The sequence below is a fragment of the Marmota flaviventris genome, chromosome X (assembly GCF_047511675.1).
Source record: "Marmota flaviventris isolate mMarFla1 chromosome X, mMarFla1.hap1, whole genome shotgun sequence".
Classification (NCBI taxonomy): Eukaryota; Metazoa; Chordata; class Mammalia; order Rodentia; family Sciuridae; genus Marmota; species Marmota flaviventris.
This window is the reverse complement of record NC_092518.1, coordinates 84,946,076-84,952,941: the sequence shown is the minus strand read 5'-3', so window position 1 is coordinate 84,952,941 and position 6,866 is coordinate 84,946,076.

Here is a 6,866-nt window from a genome sequence, read left to right as displayed (position 1 = left end):
TGTTTTCTAATTTGATGGTGACGGTATGAAGACCCACTTAACCATCTCTAAAAAACCTTTACATTTCTGTGAATGGAAGTAATATTTTCTTTTTCACATTTAATCTTATGTACTTGGGCAACCCATATTTTTCTTAGTTATTACAACTAAATATTTGGGTTTTTCAACATTTCAAAAATAAAACTATATTTCATTGATCATTTTTAGTGCTTATTAGTCTTTATTTCATTTATTTCTGCTTTGCTGTTTTTTTTTTTTCTTTCCCTTTTGTTCGTTTTGCTTTTTTTTTTAGTCCTTGAGATATATCATTAGTTTATTTTAAATCTAGGTTGCTTGTATAAAAAATTATTGCTATAAATTTTCATCTTAGAATTATTTTTGCTCTATCCCATAATTTTTGGCATTTCTTTTTTCATTTGTTTTCATGATGATTTTTTATGATTTTCAATGTTTTTTCTCTATTCTGTTCTTGTGAAAAATATGCATAATATGATTTCAAGTGTTTTAATTATTAGGACTTTTTGTGGCCTACTCTATGGTGTATTATATGAAATTTTCATTGGGCTAAAGACAAGAATGTATAGTTTATAGCAGTTGGGTGAAATTTTTTGCATTTGTCTATTAATTCTGTTTGATATATAATATAATTTATTTTGATTTTTATAAGTTATTTTGTATGGACGAGCTGTTGATTTATGAATGGGTATGGAAGTCACCCATTTTTATTTTATTTGAGCCTGTCAGTCTCTTTAGTTCTAATAGTGTTTTGTAAACATTGGGGTTCTGACATTTGTTGCTAGAGTTTCATAATAGTTTAACTAATTGCTTGATAATTATATAGTGATATTGGCTCTTCTTCAATTTTTGTCTTTAAGATGAAGGAGTAACTATTTCTGCTTGCATTCACTTTATATTTCTATAAAATAAATTTATTCATCCCTTCATATTTAGACATATTTATCAACATACTACAGTGTCTTATTTTTGTATCCATTCGTCTAGTTGTTATTTTTTAATTGGAAAACTCAGGAATTTACTTTGAATTGTACTATCAATGAGTAAGGAATTCTCTTGTGATTGTGTTGAATTTCCTCAATTTGTTTTTAAAAACCTTTTCCTTATTCTTTTTTTCTTGTTCATCTTTGTGTTTTCATCAATGTTTATAGCAGCACAATTCACAAGAGATAAACTGTGGAACCAAACTAGATGCCCTTCAGTGGATGAATGAATAAAAAAATGTGGCATACATACACAATGGAATTTTACTCAGCAATAAAGGAGAATAAAATCATGGCATTTGCAGGTAAATGGATGGTGTTGGAGAAGATAATGTTAAGTGAAGTTAGCCAATCCCCAAAAACCATATGCCAAATGTTTTCTCTAATATAAGGAGGCTGACTCATAGTGGGGTAGGGAGGGGGAGCATGGGAGGAACAGATGAATTCTTGATAGGGAAGAGGGGTGGGAGGGAAAGGGAAGTGGGCAGGGGATTAGCAATAGTGGTGGAATGTGATAGACATCACTATTCAAAGTACATGTATGAAGATATGAATTGGGTCTGAACATACTTTATATACAAACAGAGATATGAAAAATTGTGGTATACATGTGTAATAAGAATTGTAATGCATTCTGCTGTCATGTATTTAAAAATAAAATAAACTATCTTTGTGTTTTGTAGTTTACTGTATTCATAAGTTTTTCTCCTTTTCTTTATTTTTATACCTATTTTAAGGGATTTTATACTTTTATGTGCTTATATGATAGCAGCTATTTTTATATCTGTCTTTTTTTAGAGAGAGAGAATTTTGTTTATATATATATATATATATATATATATATATATATATATATATATTAGTTTTTGGTGGACACAACATCTTTATTTTATTTTTATGTGGTGCTGAGGATCGAACCCAGAGCCCTGTGCATGCCAGGTGAGCATGCTACAATTTGAGCCACATTCCCAGCTCTATATCTGTCTTATATATAGGACACCCTAAAGCATATTTAAAGTCTGCTATTAATGTGATGAATTTCCTAAGTCTTTGCTTTTCTTTAAAAGTCTTTTATGGTCAGGCAGGTTAATTCATTCCTATAATTCCAGTTACTTGAGAGTCTGAGATTGCAAGTTTGAGGAAAGTCTTGGCAACTTAGCAAGTCCTTGTCTCAAAATAAAATGAAAAGTTTGGGGATGTATCTAAGTAGTAGAGTCCCTGAATTAAATCTCCTGAACCAGCAAATTAAATAAATAAAAATAAATTAATAAGAGTCTTTTTTTCTCATTCATTTCTGAAGGGGAACTTTTCTGATGCTCTATTGAAAGTTATATTCTTTCAGAATTTTGAATAGGTAATTCCATTCTCTCCTTAATTACAAGCCAGAAGATTTCTTTTGATTGACCCACTGTCAGCACAATAAGTCCAAGGAAGTTTCCCTTATATATGAGACTTTGTGCTTTTCTATTGTAGATTTCAAAACTCTTGGTCACATATTTTGGACAATTTAACCATAATATGTCATGTTGAGGACCTATTCTTGTCATTTGTATTTGTGTGTCCTATGGACTTTCTATACATTTATATCCATATCTTTCTAAAATTTTCTCTATTATTTCATTGAATATTTATTGTTATGCTTTTATTCTTTTATTTCCATTCAGGTACCCTGGTAATTTAAAACAACTTCTTGGTTTGTTCAGTCGTTTCCTAGAAATCTAACAAGCTGTCTTTTTTCTGATTTTTTTTTTCAATTTTACCCTTTATTTATTTTCTTTAATTTTGTTTTACTAAGGTATTTCAATGACTTGTGTAAATGACTTGCTTTTACATTGAGATATTCTTTTCTTTTCCTTCATCTAGTCTACTGTCAGGGATTTCAACTATATTTTTATTTCACTTATTTAGCTTTTGCTCTCCAAGATTTTTATTTCTTTCTCAAGATTTCTGTCTTTGCTGAATCTCTTTCATATCACACATTATTTTTCTAATTTTTCAAGTGTGTATATTCTTTTAATCTATTGAGTTATTTTGTAATTATGCTTTCAAAATCTTTATGAGCCATTCAACATTATCATTATCTACAATTATTGTGACTGTTTGGTGGTCATGACACCTGTTTTTTTTTTTTTAATCCCTGTGATACTACATTGGAATTTGCACATCTGGTGGACCACTTCTCTCTGCCACATTTGTAAGTGGACTTTTATTCTTTTAATATTCTCCTTATCTTTGGATGTCATAATGGAATGAAACAGTGGCATTTATTACAGTGACTTATTACATTGTAATCTTGCTATAGCTTCTTTTGCTATATTCTTCTGTATGGTGTGTGCCATGTCAGGGTCAAAGGGACACATTGACTCTAGGGACAACATATGAACAGGGACATTTGGGTGGCCCAGAAAAATGTGATGCACATAGCAGTGGGTGTGCAGTGCCCATCATGTGACTACTCCTGGGAAAGGAAATGAAAAATGCCCCCCCAAAGAATAACACTTATTCTTCATCATATACGTTGTCCTTTGTACATTTGAAATCATTTATTCCCAATACAAAGCAGATACATACATCCCATCAGTTACATCACCACGAAGGTGTGATATCAACCCCCTGAATTCAAGTTCTTTAGCTACAAAAAATGCTTCACATAGACTGTAGAATATAAAAATACAGCAAGATCATAAGAAAATGACGTGACAATTGTCTGACATATTTCTTGATTCTGAAGCTAGTCATGGAGTCAAATTGATAAATATAGCTCATTTTTTCATCCTCAATTCCAAAACCCCTTCTATTTCTGAATTGTTATCACAACAACGTAACAGTTGTTAGGGGATTGATTCATTTACAAAATGATATATCTACCAATTTTTCACTTACATAGTAATTCTTCATTTGGACACTGGGTTCTCCAGACTAGGTGATCTCAATATTACTATCATTCAAAAATACTGAAAAAAAAATAACTGAAAAGAAAAGTTATTTTATAAAATAATAAGGGAAAATTCCCACTTATATTCACTGACTCTTTATCTTTTGAATTATTGTTATTGAAGAGAGAACACTATATGTTAACAATTGTGTTAAGATCTATGTTTTATCACTTTGTACAACATTCCAACTTCACAGGCTTACAAAAATCCACTTTACCATTTTATCAAACTATACTTTGGGATTGAGAAATACATTATACATTATAGCTAGCAAAATCCATTTTGTTTGAGGGTACTGTTCTACTTTTTTATGCATCAATAACCCTGCTCACATGTGATTATGAATAGGATATCATGGTAATTTGTAACATACATTATAAATTCATTAATATTTCTAATGGCAAAAGGATAACAGTAATAGAGTAAAAATATTTATCTATAATATATCTCTGCCTTTCATGATGTTCTTTGTCATTATTTCAACATAGATTAGTTAATACTAATCAGCATGTCACCAGGTTTTTTGTCCTATGTGCCCCTTTGTTATAGCTTAGTGTGCTAAGTACTGGCCAATGGAGTTTGAAAATTAGGCATCCAGAATCAGCACAAGTGAGACCAAATACTATAGATGCATAAGCCACAATGTCATCAAATTTACTTATTTTTGTAGAATTGTATAAAACTGGGATCACATATATCTTTTTCACACCAAACTTTGCTATTTGGTGGACCAAATTATAGTTCTTTCATCATGGGCCAATTGGTTTCCATAAACTACCTCAAAATCATGTGTTCAGGATCATCCAGAATTAAATAACAATTTTTGGTATGTACTTTAAAATATTGAGTAGTTGGTAGTTTTTGAGTAAACCCTTTAACCCCAAGCCCTAGAAGTCAACGAATCAAAGTTGCTTTCTAATTCTAGCTGAATAGATCAATTTAGCATAATACCATTAATATAATGGATGAGTGAAATGTGTTCTGGAAACTATCATGTTGGCCAAAGTCTCTCTAAAGTAGGATAAAGATCAGGAGTTGGCATAACCTATGGGTAAAATACTGAATCACTTCATTGTCATTATATGGTAGTGATATACATGGGGGGAAATCTTTCCCTTTACTGACATACATGGGAGGAAAGCATTTTTTCTTTGTTGGTTTGTACCAATACAAATATAATGCCTAAAAATACAGTTATTTTTGAAGTTACAACTTGATTCAGTTTGCAATGTTTTATTTATTTTCCATATTCATCTAACTTTCCACCAACTCAATATGGAAGATAAATGGCAATGCTCTATAAAATTCTGAATCGGGAACTTTCAGTTATTTAATGGTATCTATAATAATGGTATTCTGTAATTGATGACTTAATTTTAGGTTTACCATTTTTGCACAGTGATAGATGGCAAATTCTAGTGCTTTCCCCTAGCCATTCTGAATCCAAAAGTATTGAATTTATGTGTTCAAGAATACTATGAGAGTTTTATTATTTCCAAAGCATATAGTTCCCATTTATACTTTGCATTACTGGGAAAAACATAAAAAGATCTGACCATAGTATGAGTGCAGTATTCACCTGGATAAATACTATGGCTAGTAATCTACCTTAATACTTATCATAATCTCTGTTACTCTGAGAAGTTTTTAGTCTTATATAAATAAGTCATGCTTTAATATGCTTGGGAAAAGCAATAGTTGTTAGTGCAAAAACATGAAATATTTTGGAAAAAAAAGAGTTATTGGTAGGGAATTAGACCCTAAATAGAACAAAATTGGGGGATAAAATTGATGGAACACTCTAAGAAAAACAATCTGAAATAAAAAGTATCATTTTAGCTCAAATAAGAATAAAGGTTACATATAGTATATCTTAATATCTATGTTATATAGTCTCTGTAACAATATTCAGAAAATTATATTTTATGGTAATGTTTAAAAAATTAATTGCTGGAAGTTTTGAGAAGCTGTTATAGTACTAAATCCATACCTATTGTTTTCAGGGTGATAATAGAGATAGTATCTGTAGACAGCTACTATTTATTCATATGACTACAATATGTGTTTTTTAAAATTTTGTTTGTTTGTTTTAATTAGTTATACATAACAGTGGAATGCATTTATGCACTTTGATATATAATACATAGTTGGGATATAATTTCTCATTTTTCTGAGTGTACATGTTGTAGAATCATATTGGTCATGGAATCACATATATAAAGAAAGTAATAATGTCTGTTTCATTCTGCTATCTTTCTTATCCCCACATCTCCTCCCATCCCCTCCCTTAATTTCCCTCTACCTAACCTAAGGTAACACTATTCTTCTCTAGTAATCCTTCCCTTATTGTGAATTAGAATCCTCATATTAGAGAAGAGATTCAGTCTTTGGTTTTTCAGTATTAATCTATTTCTCTTAGCAAGATATTCTCCAACTCCATCCATTTACTGGCAAATGACATAATTTCATTCTTCTTTAAAGCTGAGTAATATTCCTTTGAATATATGTACCACATTCTCCTTATGCATTCATCTATTGAAGTACACCTAGAGTTGTTACATAGTTTAGCTATTGTGAATTGAGCTGCTATAAGCATTGACATGGCTGCATTACTGTAGTATGCTAATTTTAAGTCCTTTGTGAATAAACTGAGCAGTGGGATAGCTGAATCAAATGGTGAATCTATTCCAACTTTTCTGAGGAATCTCCATACTGCTTTCCATAGTGGTAGCACCATTTTGCACCCATGAGCAATGTATGAGTGTACCTTTTTCCTACAAAATGTGTTTGATACAATGACCATGCACTTAAATGCAATCCACAACACATGTGAATATATTAAAGTTATATACAAAGGAAAGACTGGGTATAAATCATGATATTTATTAGGAACTAAACATGAACACAGAACTAGAGCCAAGTGAAAGTGCTC